At 37.5% G+C, this 17,765-nt stretch overlaps 1 non-coding gene across 1 annotated transcript; it reads right to left on the reverse strand.

Annotated features, from left to right (window-relative positions):
- Positions 1-7,536: 7,536 nt before the first annotated feature.
- Trnat-ugu (transfer RNA threonine (anticodon UGU)) lies at positions 7,537-7,611 on the reverse strand. Its single transcript has one exon. It is a non-coding gene; the product is annotated as a tRNA-Thr (tRNA).
- Between the last annotated feature and the right edge of the window lie 10,154 nt (positions 7,612-17,765).

Here is a 17,765-nt window from a genome sequence, read left to right on the forward strand (position 1 = left end):
AATTGTCATTCAAATACCTCGAAGAAAAACCATACTAAGAAATTTTAAAAGTTCAGATCTATTGTTTCTGCATATCTTTTCTGAAGTTCAGTCAATTACATACATTGTCACATAGTGGAATTCTATGATATTATGAAGAGATCTTCTTCCGCAGATTCTGCAATTCGGTGTCTGCACTGTAAACTGCTGAGCCATCAGTGCTTTGCCCATATGAATACTATTTTGAATTAACAAATCTACAATATTTTGGAATAGCAAATTTGGTTAAGATTTAGCTACAAAATTTGCTGTGTGAGACATTTTTAATACTTTTGAAAAATGTCTTTCTGCTGTTCAGCTACAACGTTCTTCACAACATTATTTTTTCTTTGTCTGCATGCAATTAAATGGACTTTGGAATTCCTACAATTATGAATCTTAATCAGTGATGTTAAATGAGCTTGTTTACTTCCACAGATTGAACCAACCTAAGTACACTACTCTTTAGACATGGACACTCCCTGTGATTTACTCATTCTTTCATTCTGTTCATATACAGTGCAAGTGTGCTGTTACTAGTTTCATTCTTTGAACTGTGCACTCAGTTTTCTGCAGCTGAGACTCAAACTCACTGAAATAATATGCTATACTGTTTCATACTGAAAAATGACCCCTTTCAATTACTAGGACATTTTATACACCTATTTAAAAATGTAATACATTGGGGCTGAAAACAGGGAAGTTACACATAGAGCCATAGAGGTAAACAGAACTGTTTGATTCAGTGACTATCTCCTTACTGGCAAGAAAATTAAAACAATACTCATCCCATCCTGCCATGACAGATGACTGAAGCTGTTAATCAGACTATAAATACACAAATGACAGACACAATGGCTGAAAATAAATAGCTCAACTGCTTACTGCAAAACATTGTAGTAGGGGATTAATATGTGACATTTAATGTCCTGTAATTTCAGATGCAGTATCAGCATAAGGATGCAGGAAATGATGTTATATTACGAGGTGAATCAAATGAAAACCTTACTTTTTTTTTTTGTGCAGAAGTCGTACAAAACTGTATCATGTTTCAACATAATCTCCCCCATGCTCAATGCAAGTCCTCGAGCACTTACGAAGTGCATAAATTCCTTTAGAAAAAAAATCTTTTGGTAGTCCGTGCAACCACTCATACACCGCGTGGCATACCTCTTCATCAGAATGGAACCTCTTTCTTCCCACTGCGTCTTTGAGTGGTCGAAACATATGGAAATCACTTGGGGCGAGGTCTGGTGAGTATGGTGGATGAGAAAGACACAATCAGATTGCAAGTCTGTGATTGTTGCAATTGTTGTACGAGCAGTCATGGGCCTTGCATTGTGATGTTGCAAAAGGACACCTGCTGACAGCAATCCACTTCGCTTTGATTTGATTGCAGGCTGCAGATGATTTTTTAGGAGATTTTTGTATGATTCACTGGTGACAGTGGTCCCTCTAGGCACGTAATGCTCCAAAATGATGTGATTTTCATCCCAAAAGAGAGTCAGCATAACCTTCCCTGCCGATCATTCTGTTCGAAACTTCTTTGGTTTTGGTGATGAGGAATGGCGTCATTTCTTGCTCAATCTCTTCGTTTCTGGTTGGTGGAAGTGAACCCGGGTTCCATCTCCAGTAACAATTCTTGGAAGGAAGCCATCACCTTCTATTTCAAAGTGCTGAAGAAGTTCTTCACAAGCATCAACATGTCGTCCTCTCATTTCAGGAGTCAGCTGCCGTGGCACCCATCTTGCAGATACTTTGTGAAACTGGAGCACATCATGCACAATGTAGTGTGCTGACTCATGACTGATCAGTAAACATGCTATGACATCATTTAGTGTCACTCGGCATTTTCCTTCTCTATGGCTTCAACTGCTGCAATGTTCTGTGGAGTCACAACTTGTTGTGCCTGATTTGAATGAGGAGCATCTTCCACTGAAGTCACACCATTTGCAGACTTCCTACTCCATTTGTAGACTTGCTGCTGTGAAAAACATGCATCACTGTACTGAACCTACATTTATCAATGAATTTCAACGGGTTTCACACCTTCGCAATGCAAAAACCAAATAACAGAAGGCTGTTCTTTCCTGGTACAAGCCACAAGTGGGGCGGCCATCTTTATACTGATACTGCGATGGTATGTGTGCATCTGCACTATGCTGCCACCTACAGGTCATTCTGCATGCTGTTTGTAGCATGATTACCAACTTACAGGATACGGGGCAAAATTTCGATTTGTTATTACAAATTTAAGGTTTTCATTTGACTCACCCTCGTACTAACGTCTTCTTATATCTTAGGTTTCAGATAAGAGTGAAGTTAGATTACAGCATTATAGAATGCAACGTCAGTGTGAGAAAGCACTGAGAAGGGAGTTGTCTTGAATTTTCTTGGATCATGTTACATGATGAGTATCAAAAGTGGTAATGTACCCAAGCTTGGCACATACCCGACCCCATGCACCTTGTGTTCAGAAGTTTTTGTTTGTCTGGGCCATTTACCAATGCTAAATTAACTGAACAGTTAACATTCTTAGAGTTAGAACCCCACATTCACAATAATTAGACAATGAAACTAATTACTGTATTCACAAAAGTTCTCTGTAGTAAATAACAATGGGATGGTGTATCCATTGGCAAAAGTGGGTGACAACATCCACCTACACTCCCTCCTCTGATATGGTTCTGCTGATCTAATTCTGAAGGATTAAGAAAACAAAGGACTTGGAAGAGCAGTTCAACGGAATGGACAGTGTCTTGAAAGGAGGGTATAAGATGAACATCAACAAAAGCAAAACGAGGATAATGGGATGTAGTCAAATTAAATCGGGTGATGCTGAGGGAATTAGATTAGGAAATGAGACACTTAAAGTAGTAAAGGAGTTTTGCTATTTAGGGACTAAAATAACTGATGATGGTCGAAGTAGAGAGGATATAAAATGTAGACTGGCAATGGCAAGGAAATCGTTTCTGAAGAAGAGAAATTTGTTGACATCGAGTATAGATTTAAGTGTCAGGAAGTCGTTTCTGAAAGTATTTGTATTGAGTGTAGCCATGTATGGAAGTCAAACATGGACGATAACTAGTTTGGACAAGAAGAGAATAGAAGCTGTCGAAATGTGGTGCTACAGAAGAATGCTGAAGATAAGGTGGGTAGATCACGTAACTAATGAGGAGGTATTGAATAGGATTGGGGAGAAGAGAAGTTTGTGGCACAACTTGACTAGAAGAAGTGATCGGTTGGTAGGACATGTTTTAAGGCATCAAGGGATCACAAATTTAGCATTGGAGGGCAGCGTGGAGGGTAAAAATCGTAGAGGGAGACCAAGAGATGAATACACTAAGCAGTTTCAGAAGGATGTAGGCTGCAGTAGGTACTGGGAGCTGAAGAAGCTTGCACAGGATAGAGTAGTATGGAGAGCTGCATCAAACCAGTCTCAGGACTGAAGACAACAACAACAACATAAGAAATCTTGTGCAGTATTCATTCCATTCATTTGCTTGAACACTGTTGCATAAATTCCATCACAAAGCAGAGCCTTTCATTTTCCCTCTCTCTTTTTTTGTATGAAAAGCTTTGATTTTAAGGTAAGATGTGGTCGAGATTGTTGGGAAAAAAGTAAAAGATATTTAATACACTGTTGGCATTGCATATATTCTGCACACTCATAAATGCAGTTTACAAATATGCTGATGGTAATTAAGGTTGCCATGCAGGCACATATATTAGTAAAAATGGGTACAGTTTTGTTTGTAATGGTTAAATTACATTAGCAAAACTTGTGGCTAGCTTGAAGATAATCAGAAGTAGCATGAAACTATTACTGTTATTGACCATTAAGTTAGTTGTTGCAAATATATGATACAACCACCAACATAGCATAAGGATTTTTTGTTGTTGTTGTTGTTGTGGTCCTGAGACTGGTTTGATGCAGCTCTCCATGCTACTCTATCCTGTGCAAGCTTCTTCATCTCCCAGTACTTACTGCAACCTACATCCTTCTGAATCTGCTTAGTGTATTCATCTCTTGGTCTCCCTCTACGATTTTTACCCTCCACACTACCCTCCAATGCTAAATTTGTGATCCCTTGATGCCTCAAAACATGTCCGACAAACCGATCCCTTCTTCTAGTCATGTTGTGCCACAAACTTCTCTTCTCCCCAATCCTATTCAATACCTCCTCATTAGTTACGTGATCTACCCACCTTATCTTCAGCATTCTTCTGTAGCACCACATTTCGACAGCTTCTATTCTCTTCTTGTCCAAACTAGTTATCGTCCATGTTTGACTTCCATACATGGCTACACTCCATACAAATACTTTCAGAAACGACTTCCTGACACTTAAATCTATACTCGATGTCAACAAATTTCTCTTCTTCAGAAACGATTTCCTTGCCATTGCCAGTCTACATTTTATATCCTCTCTACTTCGACCATCATCAGTTATTTTAGTCCCTAAATAGCAAAACTCCTTTACTACTTTAAGTGTCTCATTTCCTAATCTAATTCCCTCAGCATCACCCGATTTAATTTGACTACATCCCATTATCCTCGTTTTGCTTTTGTTGATGTTCATCTTATACCCTCCTTTCAAGACACTGTCCATTCTGTTCAACTGCTCTTCCAAGTCCTTTGCTGTCTCTGACAGAATTACAATGTCATCGGCGAACCTCAAAGTTTTTACTTCTTCTCCATGAATTTTAATACCTACTCCGAATTTTTCTTTTGTTTCCTTTACCGCTTGCTCAATATACAGATTGAATAACATCGGGGAGAGGCTACAGCCCTGTCTCACTCCTTTCCCAACCACTGCTTCCCTTTCATGCCCCTCGACTCTTATAACTGCCATCTGGTTTCTGTACAAATTGTAAATAGCCTTTCGCTCCCTGTATTTTACCCCTGCCACCTTCAGAATTTGAAAGAGAGTATTCCAGTTAACATTGTCAAAAGCTTTCTCTAAGTCTACAAATGCTAGAAACGTAGGTTTGCCTTTTCTTAATCTTTCTTCTAAGATAAGTCGTAAGGTTAGTATTGCCTCACGTGTTCCAACATTTCTACAGAATCCAAATTGATCTTCCCCGAGGTCCGCTTCTACCAGTTTTTCCATTTGTCTGTAAAGAATTCGCGTTAGTATTTTGCAGCTGTGACTTATTAAACTGATAGTTCGGTAATTTTCACATCTGTCAACACCTGATTTCTTTGGGATTGGAATTATTATATTCTTCTTGAAGTCTGAGGGTATTTCGCCTGTCTCATACATCTTGCTCACCAGATGGTAGAGTTTTGTCATGACTGGCTCTCCCAAGGCCATCAGTAGTTCTAATGGAATCTTGTCTACTCTCGGGGCCTTGTTTCGACTCAGGTCAGATAAAATGAACTTTGCAAATATTAATGTTTGAAAAGTATTGTTATTCTAAGCATTTATCATGTTAAGAGTGGACCATCTTCTACACAACTCACTTTAAATTATTTTTTACTTAAATATTTCCACAGGGAGGGAGATGTTTTGAATAAGAAGAGGAGAAATTCACTTTTGGCCATATATTACAAAAGAAAATATAGACATCAATACCTAGTGTGTCAGAATAGCTAAACGACTCAATTCTTAAACAGCGGAGACAAAAGTAGTAGTCAGTCTTTGTACCAAGCCCTTTTTTAATGAGATGTTCATAGTTACATAGAATGTCTTTACATTGCACAGTTACTCTTTGATAGTAAAATACATCTTATTAACATTTTTAACATGAATATAATTGAGTTACAGGTTTCATAGTTATTGTTGTATTAGCTATGATTTTTATCCACAGAAATACAGTAGGCAAAGGCCACCAGTCCACACAGTTTTTTAAATAGACTAAACACAAACTGATGATTCTAAGGATAACTTTAAAAATTAACAGTGGACTTCAGCATAACAACTTGGCTGAGACTTTTAGACAATATTTGAATGCATTTATGACACTACACAGAACACTATCATCTATCTAAATACTGGAAAAGTCAAAATTAGTCTGTGTTGAACATTACAGGTAAGAGGAATTTTCATGCCTAAGTGTTCTGGAAAATGATAGAAAGAGAGCCTAGTGAGATAATTTCTGAAAATTCATGGATACTGCAGAATGTTTCTGCTTCATGTTGTAATATTGAAAAAGTTTCGATTCAATTTATTATCATCCATTTTATCATATACATGATATAGGAATTGTCATATAGAAAGGAAGAGAGAGAGAGAGAGAGAGAGAGAGAGAGAGAGAGAGACAGACAGAGAGAGAGAGAGGGTGGGGCAGGGAGGGAGGGAGAGAGAGAGAGAGAGAGAGAGAGAGAGAGAGAGAGCATGATTTATATTTTTAACAATTAAGGGAAATAACATTTTGTTAGTTACGCATTACATATTTTGTCTTCTTTTTATGTGCAAGATGAGAAAAAAAATACAAGGTTTATACAAAAAAAATCCATAAAGGGAAATAACATTGTCTTAGTTACACTTTAACATTTTCTTCATTACACTTCACATATTTTGTCTTCTTTTTACATGAAAGTTGGAAAAAACTAAGGTTTATGCAGAAAAATCAAAATATGAACACTATCTGTTTAGATAGCAAAGAAATTCTTCAACATTATACAAACTTTGACCTAATATTAGCCTCTTTAAATATATGTATGCTTTTTATTTCTTTTGGTAAGGCATTAAACATTATTGTGGGTAGATACATCTAACTATTTTTGTTCAGGGATTGTGAATGTATGTTTCTAAGGAAATCATGCCTAGTTCTGGTTCGATAGTTGTGTACTTCACCCTTTAGAGAAGATAATTCTTGATTTGACTTCTGGAAACATGCTGATTCATATATGAATAATGAGTCCTCTGCATGGATCTCTTTAGGCAATACCCTTCAGAATAGGAATAGCTTTCTTTTGGAGGTTAAAACAACTTTTTGTGAAATGTGTATTTCCCCAAAATATAATACAATATCTTAGATTACTATGTATGTACGAGTAGCAGGTACATATTACTGTTTCAAAATTGCAGTTTTCTTTAAGTTTCCTTAATATATAACAGTATTTACTAAGGTTTTTATTCAATAGTTCAACATGTTTCTCCCATCTCATAATCTGAGATTCTTAACATGGTTTTAATGTGGTAATACTAAGATAGATCGCATAGTGAATACCTGATTCAAACTCTCTGAAAACTGCATGTTTACAATTTCACTGTGGGGCACTGACAAGTTATGCAAAGAAACATAGACTGTGCATAAGTTCATTGCTTGGTCCTAACTCATAGATTTGTGTATTGGCAACTGTGTGATGCATTGTGCATGATGCCTATTTATAGATAAATGAATTGCAAAAACTATAAATATGTAAAATACTCATCTACTACAATTTAGCTATTAAACAGAAGATAGCAACAAAGATATATTAGGTAAAGAAGTGAAATGATAATTAAATAGACACCCTAGCTGCAAACAGGCGTTGATATACTTCACTGAGGACATGTTGAAAATGTGTGCCCCGACCGGGACTCGAACCCGGGATCTCCTGCTTACATGGCAGACGCTCTATCCATCTGAGCCACCGAGGGCACAGAGGATAGTGCATCTGCAGGGACTTATCCCTTGCACGCTCCCCGTGAGATCCACATTCCCAACATGTCCACACCACTACATTCGTAGTGCGCCTAATAGATGTTTGCCCATCACACTCATTACTCGTGGCAGATTAATCTACCAAGTCCCGTACGAGTTCGGGCATAGCGTGTGTGTTCACACAAGAAGGTCAATGGCCGGGAAGCCGTATTTTAACTATATATGACGGTAGTATCTGTTCCCGAAAGAACACATACCGTGGATGACCATGCAGCATTGCTAGAAATGAAATGATAATTAAACAGACACACAGATACTACCGTCATATATAGTTAAAATATGGCTTCCCGGCCATTGACCTTCTTGTGTGAACGCACACGCTATACCCGAACTCGTACGGGACTTGGTAGATTAATCTGCCACGAGTAATGAGTATGATGGGCAAACATCTATTAGGGGCACTACGAATGTAGTGGTGTGAACATGTTGGGAATGTGGATCTCACGGGGAGCGTGCAAGGGATAGGTCCCTGCAGACGCACTATCCTCTGTGCCCTCGGTGGCTCAGATGGATAGAGCGTTTGCCATGTAAGCAGGAGATCCCGGGTTCGAGTCCCGATCGGGGCACACATTTTCAACATGTCCCCAATGAAGTACATGAACGCCTGTTTGCAGCTAGGGTGTCCATTTAATTATCATTTCATTTCTAGCAAAGCTGCATGGTCATCCACAGTATGTGTTCTTCCGGGAACAGATACTACTGTCATATATAGGTAAAGAAGTTTAATACTGAACTGTACAACTAAGAAATGGCAACATTAGAGGAACTATTTTACGGGATAACACTGTACATGATTCTCAAAATACACCAAAAGGTTTAGAGATAGTATGCTTTAAACTTGTATAATTAAATAGAAGTATATATCTAAAAAGAAAGATGATGAGACTTACCAAACAAAAGCGCTGGCAGGTCGATAGACACACAAAAAAACACAAACACACACACAAAATTCTAGCTTTCGCAACCAACGGTTGCCTCGTCATGTGTGGATGGATATGTGTGTGTGTGTGCGAGTGTATACCTGTCCTTTTTTCCCCCTAAGGTAAGTCTTTCCGCTCCCGGGATTGGAATGACTCCTTACCCTCTCCCTTAAAACCCACATCCTTTCATCTTTCCCTCTCCTTCCCTCTTTCCTGACGAGGCAACCGTTGGTTGCGAAAGCTAGAATTTTGTGTGTGTGTTTGTGTTTTTTTGTGTGTCTATCGACCTGCCAGCGCTTTTGTTTGGTAAGTCTCATCATCTTTCTTTTTAGATATATATTTTTTCCACGTGGAATGTTTCCCTCTGTTATATAAATAGAAGTATACATTTAACAAACAGAAAAATGAGGCCTCCAAAACTATTTTAATGAATTGTGGAAATAATTGCAATTTGCTGTTTGGACACTCTAGATAAAAATTATGACTATATAGTTTTTGGGAAAAGTGAGAACTGACCATAGGAAAATGATAGCTTCTCAATGCTCTATAAGAATCTAAAAACAAAACATCTAGCAACATGAAAAATTTTTCATAGTTTGCATGTACAGTAAATCAAAAATAATTTAGATTCAAATGTAGCATTATCAGTAGTTTGAAAACGTCAGTGTGAATAAATTTTAACAGATGTTCAAATGAGATGAAAAAAAATGAAGTAGGAGGGAAGAGTTCAACAGCTTGCAGAAAACACTATCAAGTCCCAAGTTTGTGTGTAACAGTGTACTGCTTTCTGGAATTTTTTGGAGATTAGTATTTTCTCAGTACCTCTGAAAGGACATTCGTGTACATTCCATCATATAGGGCAATTATGAGGTCAGTAAAAGCCTTTGAACAATTTAAGGAAAGGCAGGTGCTTGAATGAAGGAAGCAGAGAAAGCTATTTTAGAAGGACATTTTTAAAATATTTCACTGGTTCCTAGAAGAGAATCAAGCAAGACGGCTTCCCAAATTAATAGGAAACAGTTCTGTCAGAGCATTAGTGACAATGAAGCAAAGGCTAATTTCAAATGAAGAAATTCAAATCCTTCATGGAAGATATCAATATTTTGTACGTTAAGAAATGGCTCTGTGATATTGCAGCCCACTGCTAGAAGTGCAAGAAAATTAGGAATGTTTGAAAATTTTCAAATGTTACCAAAGGTTTTAGACATTCTGCACACCATGGAGGGAACATTCCTGAAAACCTAAAACCAGTTTGTTTGTGGTTATGTACTCCCTGTACTACATCAGAGAAAGAGCCTTCCATACAGTTTTGACAACACTGCATAATTCACTTTTTTGCAATCTACTCTGATGTTTATTTCAGTTACGGGACCTCTGCTACATATAGGGAACCCCAAAAATTACATCAAAGTGGGGATGAAAACAGGCATACTGAGGATAACCAGTGCTACAAGGCTAATCAACATGTGCAGCAGTGAGTGATACTTCACGTCACAGGATCTTTAGGTGAGTCCTAGTTTTGTTAGGAACACAGCACTGCAGACAAGGTACTGAATTAACATTAAAAAGTGGTGCAGGTCTGAGCACAGCAGGAAACACACATTCTGCCAGCTTTCTGTGTACAAAGGGTCCAAGTTTCCTGGTATTAGCAAACTTGGGAAACCTTAAAACAGATGAACCATTGTCATCCACCTGTTGTCACATGGAAGGTGCACTCAAACCTTCCCAGCTGCTGCGACACACCCGGCTTACACGTAATCAATTTAAGCATATCTTATGTCTCTGTCCCCTCTTGACATTTTACAAATATGCCAATAAATAGCTCTTTCATGGCTATACCCACACTGAAGACTAGGAGAAGCATTTTTGGCTTTACTGTAATGTGGGTTATTTCACCGTTTCAGCTATGATGCCAACACATTTACACAGAGCCAATACAGTTACATTCTTTAGGAGTCACTAGTGCCATGTGTGTGGGCTGATCAAGCAACTACAGAAAAGGCAGATGGAGATAAATGCTTGTAGATACTACTTTAGCAGGACCACATGAAAGTACCCCTACTTAATTTGGATAAGCCTGGTTTAGTTTCAGGCAGTGTCAAGCAGATGATGTGGTTGACATGGGAAAGGAAACATATGCTACCATTGCTCGACCAACTGAGCAGTTAGCAAAGAAATCTATTCACAATATGTCAGCTGAAACATTAATGAGGTCAAAAATGCAAATGACAAAATATTTGAAAAATGTAGGCATAATGAAATGTGTTTTAATTACCTGAGAGCAGCAAGTTGCAGCCTGCAGTACATTGTAGGCATAATGTACAAATTCCATGCAATGCCACATTCTGTTATTTTCTGACAAATGTGTGACCTACTGCAGTTCACATAGGAGGAATGTTGTTTTCTGGCCCAAGGACAACCTTCAGGATGTGCAAGAGTCAGAAAAGAACTCACTTCACATGATATGGACCAAGATGTCAACATACTTGGACTTTTGAAGTCTACATAAGGGAAATTTTTATTCACATATGCTACAAACTCTGTTGACTCCTCAGGCCAATGACATGGGAGCCATGACCCACAATTACAACAGCACACCTAACTATTCAGGTACAAGAGTTTCTGCATGCAGCAGTTTTGAGGCCAATGAAGTGACTCTTCAGCTGCATTAAAATGGGCACCATAAGCCAGAGACCTTGCCACATCAAACATCTCATTATGGAGAACAATTAAGTTCTACCTAGTCCAACATCAGTGCAAGACTAAGATTCACATCAAAGTGTACAACTTTCAGAGTAACAGATTTCGTCCAGCCTCATAAAGCATGACAAGGAGATGCACAGGTATCTAAAGAACAACTATGCCCATACAGATCCACTGGATATACAGCATTTTTATCTAACCATTGCAGTATACAGTATACTGTCGACTTAGTGGTACCGAGATTTATGACACCAACTAAGTATCCAGTGCTTGATCAGTCCACACTACAACTGCTAGTGCAATCAAATTAACTTATAAAATGAAAACTAAAACTGCTGCAGCCATCTCTTTTGCATGTTAATTATGAAACTAGATCTCATATTCCATTACATGATCTTCAGGCCCATTGACCAATGTAAACTGGGAGGAATTTAATCCTGCGTGCAGTCACAACAGGAGCCAATATTAAATAATCCATGTCTGTCAATCTCTGGTTTACATGACAAGCCCTTCATCCATCAACAGACAACTTTCAGGACCACATTAAAACCTGAATGTCAGTTGTTGGTTGATGAACGAGAGGTAGTGTTGTGTAAGCCAGAAATCTATGGACACCAGTTATTTAACCCTTTCACTGTGCATTTACTCTCAGTGGCTCCTGCCCTGTGCGCATTATTTTCACCCAGTGTATATATATATGACTGTACCAGTCTACCATTTTATTGAGATAAAAATGAGGCGCAAAATCCAGTATTGTCAGTGTAAATCATTTCCTTTTTTTTTAAATCTGTTTATCAGTTTATCTGTTGATATAAACTCGATCTCACCTTTTATAAGTTTTTTTGATAAAGCAGGCATGCCTTTGCAATTTGTTCTCACAGTTCCACAGGCATTAGTCACCCTGTCATGCAAATAAGAAAATAATGTTGGGCTAGTGTACCAATTGTCAACATATAATGTGTGATCTTTACCAAGGTGATGTTCAAGTAAAGTGAGAACAATGCTTCCAGGTATTCCAACATTTACACCAAAGTAAGCTTCTTTTTTTACATCTGTTGTTGCGCCCACATAAATAATAAAGTCAAGAATATAATCAGTTTCAGAATCACATAACACAAAAAATTTTACACCAAATCTGTGGCATTTGGAAGAAATGTACTGCTTGAAGAAGACACTACCTTTGAAGAGAACTAAACTTTCATCTATTCACAAATATTTAAAAGGATAGAAAGCAGCTGGAAATACTTTTCTTAAGTGATCCACAATTCGACGTAATTTCCAGATTTTGTCATCTCCAGGATCCCTACTGTTATCAGCAAAATGTAACATTCTAAGTAACAGAAGATATCTATCTCTCGGCATGATTTGTGCAAACATTGAAGTAGACAGTAACTGATAATTGGTCCAATAACTGTTTATTTCATTTTTTCTCACTTGAGCCATCAGAAAATTTACAGCAAGGAAACAGTAAACTTCGTCACTGTTCGTGATTTTCCAATGTCACAGTCTTGATATTTCACTGGTATCATTGCAAAGCTGTTCATAATATAAATTACATTGCTCAGCTATGTACCCCACAATTTCTTGGCTAAAAAAAGACTTGGAAGCAGTCGTATACAGTACATAAATCATCTAATTAGACGATTTTGCAACCGGAACCACTTTTATCAAAATTATACATTTTAGGGTCCAAACCAGTGTCTTTCCATCTAAAATCAACTGTTTTGTGTCTCTTAGGACATTTTTCAGGCACACGCTCTGGCTCTTCTCCGAAATCGGAGAAAGAATCGACAATAACATCAAAATCTGGATCTGCATTTACTGGTTCAACGTTTGTTGGTTCACAAATATTTTTTTATATTTGTGGTGACAGATTTATCTGCCAGCTCATCGTCATCATTATCGGTCCACCCACAATCAGCTGGATTGGGCATGATGATATCCTCATCGTCACTTTGGTTTAGAATACTCAGCAGGTCATCATCTGTAAACGAACGGTAACGTCGCATCATTTTATTCATTAACGTGGAAACGGCCGCACACAAACTAGGTAATATAGCGATACAAATGAACTGAGCAGAAAGAGAATTCAGCAGTCAATAGTTGTTCAGGTATTTCCTTGCATTCCAACAATTAAACTGCATACTTGCGCAACAATTACCTCCGACTCGCTGGCCTGAATGTTGGCGTTATACGTAACTATACGACTGTAGCAGGTAACCGCTGTAAGTATGTTTTATAGCAAATAGTATATATACGTCTGGAGCACTGAAAAGATTAGCGTATATTTACGTCTGGAACAGTGAAAGGGTTAATTGCGGTTCCTGTTAGGACTATTCACAAGACTGGATTCCCCCCAATTTACACTGATCAGGGGGCCTAAATATGAGTATTATGGAATATCAGGGCTGGTTGTATAAAAACCTGCAATCATCTCTTGCATTTAATTTTGATTTCATATTGAACACCTGAAGTCCTTATAGACGTCTTTTATTTATTTTATTTTTTTTATTTATTTATTTTTTGGTCCTGTTGATTACATATTATACAGCCAGTGTACAAGTAATTCAGGACAAGTCGATTGATGCAATTACAGTAGTACATGAACATTTATAAATTACATTGCACAGACATTGGTTTATTTGACAAGAACAATTTCTTGCATGCAGTATTAACGCCTGCATTTTGCCAAAAACAGTTTAAGTGATTGTTTAAAATGGTAGAATATGTGACAGTGCATATTTTTATGCTACTGACATATATAAGGAAGTAAATTTCCTTAATGGTTGTGGTTTGAATTGAATACAAATTTTAACTGCATTTCTTAAGAAGAGGTTTAAGTGAATGCTCAAGAAAGTGGGATACATGGGAGTTCACATTTTCTCGTAATTAAAAAGATAAATTTACATTTTATCACCACAATTTCAGTTAAACTACAAGTAACAGCATCACACTTTATCTTTAAGGGAGTGCTTTTCTTAGGCAGTTTCCTCCACTCTTATATCGTATAACTAAGCATTCATTCATTTTATAGAAAGTTTGTTCGATGAGGAATAATTTTAGTTTCCTTTTGAAAACTTGTACATTATTTATTTCCTTTTTTATATTGGTGGGGAGCTTATTGAAGACTTTTATACCTGACTCAGTAACTCCCCTATGTACTTTAGTGAGAGTTGCAGAGCCTTGGTGAAAATTTTTCACCTGTCTTGTGTCATGGTTGTGGATGTCACAATTTTTCTGAAGCTGTTGTTGGCTACAACACTTTGTTTGCTGAATAACTGTTGGTGGTTGGTTCATTCTTTTATGTTTCTGTCGAGTTTTGTTTCTATAATTTGTGTTTATTCATATGCTGATTTGAATATAATTAGAACTGAGAGATTTGAAAAGACCTCTGTACGATGTCCCATTAGGGACCCCACATATTAGCCTCACTGCTCGATTTTGTATTCTGCAGACTTCTTCAACACCTGCAGCACTTCCCCAGAAGATTATGCCATAGGAGAAGAACAGAATGGAAATATACAAAATATAACAACAACATTATTTCTCTGTCTACTAACTGATGGAGAGCCCTTAGTGCAAAGCACGATGAGCTAAGCTTCTTGACCAGCTGATCAATTCGTTCTTTCCATCTTAGGTGACTGTCTATCTGGATACCTAGGAATTTTGTGTGTGTGGTTTCATTAATTTTGTGATTGTTAACATGTATTTCAGGAGCTTTATTTGTTTTATTTTTTGTCAGAAGCTGTATCAAATTGGTTTTTGAAAGATTTAAGGTTAGGCTATTCGCAGGGAACCATTTGTGTACTTGAGTAGAGACTGTCATGGCTGTATCCTGCATTGTGGAGTTGGGTCCTTTTATGAGGATACTTGTATCGTCACCAAACATTACTGTTTTTGCTCTGTTGTTAATTGTGATTGGTAGATCATTAATGTAGATAAGGAAATTAAGGGCCCAAGAGTTGAGCCCTGTGGGACTCCATACTTTATATTTTCCCAGTCTGAGTTTAATGCTGTACCTGCCCCCCTTAAGACAACCCTTTCCTTCATGTTCTGTAAGTATGATTCTAACCAAGTCAAAGATTTGTCTTTAATGCCATAATGTGGAAGCTTTTTGAAGAGTGTGTTGTGATCTACACAATCAAATGCCTTGGTAAGGTTACAAATATCCCCATTTTTTACCTTTTGTAATTTAGTTCACCTAAAACTTTATCTGTTAGGTTAAATATAGCTCTGTCTGTGGAGGAGCCCTTACAAAAGGCGACTGTGTAGGAGCTAGTAAGCCATTTTGTGTAGTGTGACTATAAATCTATCATACACTGTTCTGTCAAATACCATTGAGAATACTGGCAGCAGGGAGTTGGATATTTCATCCCTTGCTCCACTTTTGTGGATTGGCATCACTACTGCATGTTTTAATCTATCTGGGAACACACCAGTTTCCATAGATTGGTTACACAAATAGCACAATATATAACTGATTAAGTCTGCACATGATTTTAAAATCCTACTTGATATACCATTTATCCACAGGAACCTGAGTTTTTGAGTAATTTTATGGTTTTTTAAATTTCTTTAGGCGTTGTACTTCTGACATGAAGTGCTACTATAGATGTTATTGCATGTGGTTAAGTAGTTCACTAGCTTCTGTGTGAGACTGTTTATTATGGCTCACTGTTTTTTCAGCTACAGAGAGAAAAAAGTTGTTGAAATCTGAGGCTTCAACTTTGTGTTTATTATTGTCAGGTTTTATATTCCTATCTGTCTCACATTTAATGATGTGCCATATGGTTTCTGTTTTATTCTTTGAGTTGCTAATTATTTGTGCATAGTGCAACTGTTTTGCCTTCTTGTTAGAATTTTACAGTATGTCTTGTAATGTAACTTTACTAGTCTTCTGTTGTACATACAGATCTCTATTTTTGTTACATGATATTTTTATACCAGTAGTTAGCCACTCTTTCCTTTTACACATATGAGCATACAAAAGAATTACTTACATCCGGTCGAAGCATCCTTCAACTTTCAGATTAGCAGCATTGTGGCAGTTAAAATACCAGATTCCTTCCCCACAAATTTTTATAGGAATAGTGAATTGTTTATGTAGTTTGGAGAACTGAACACTTTCCACAAAGTGCAGGTGTCTCTCACAATTGCAGTGAGAGTGTGAACATTTTAACTAGCTGACTATTTCAGATACCTGGTGTAAACTTTCTTTTGGGACACAGAATCATGTTAACAAACACTGCTTTTCCTGTACCTTACAGCTGGGCCTGTCTCCTAAGTGACTGCTCATGAATACATGAGAAACATTCCACAATATTGCTCAAATGTGTGGGGCCCATACTAAACACCACTAGCAGGACATTAACATAACACAAAGAAGGGCAGCATGGATAGTTATTGGTTTACTTTTATCATCCAAGAGCATCCCAAAGATGCTGAAAAACTGGCAGGATCTTGAGATACCAGCTATCCCACAAAACACTGCTTTAGAAATTTCAAGAGTAAGGAACGACAAATTAAAAAAAAAAAAAAATTACAGTCATACACATATTTCTCCAATGATGACCATGAGAACTGGATTATTTATTACAATATGTACAGAGGTACTTAAGTAATCATCCATCCCAACACTGCATCAAAATGCTACAGGAAGTAGCCAAAGTTACACAATGGGACATACTTTCTACCCTGCATTTATTAACAGAAGTTTGCAGACCATGGATGTAAATGTGAATGAAGTTCAGACACAGGAAACATCTAAAAATTATTAAAACCTTTTAGCCTCACTCACAATATTTACAGTGAAGATAAGCTCAGCTTTACACCTGCAGAATAAGGAGAAGAAAGCAGTCTTGGCTGTGATGAAAAGCAAGATGACGGTATCTGTAATAAAACATCTACAAAAATAAATTTCCTTCATGGGGATGTTTTATTGATATCCACAACTTAACACATATCAGCAAATCTGAAGATGTCTTGAATTATGCAAAACACACATCACTGATGAATAAATAACCAGTAATTTTGATATTGCAACCAAGAATATGCTCATTCTACATACTGTTTACTGCATTGGTATGCCATAAATAGTGGACAACCTTTCGCACCTGTAGAATAGTTTTATCACTAATTTATGCAAGCCAATTTGCTTATCTTGAACATTTTCCAGCCCCAGGATGGATCTGTTTTGGAACATAAGCCTCACCATCTAGTCCTCTGTCCTCACTATCTGCTTGTGTCTGTATATGTGTGGATGGATATGTGTGTGTGTGTGTGTGTGAGTGTATACCTGTCCATTTTTCCCCCTAAGGTAAGTCTTTCTGCTCCCGGGATTGGAATGACTCCTTACCCTCTCCTTTAAAACCCACATCCTTTCGTCTTTCCCTCTCCTTCCCTCTTTCCTGATGAGGCAACAGTTTGTTGCGAAAGCTTGAATTTTGTGTGTGTGTTTGTGTTTGTTTG

The sequence above is a fragment of the Schistocerca nitens genome, chromosome 11, assembly GCF_023898315.1.
Source record: "Schistocerca nitens isolate TAMUIC-IGC-003100 chromosome 11, iqSchNite1.1, whole genome shotgun sequence".
NCBI lineage: Eukaryota > Metazoa > Arthropoda > Insecta > Orthoptera > Acrididae > Schistocerca > Schistocerca nitens.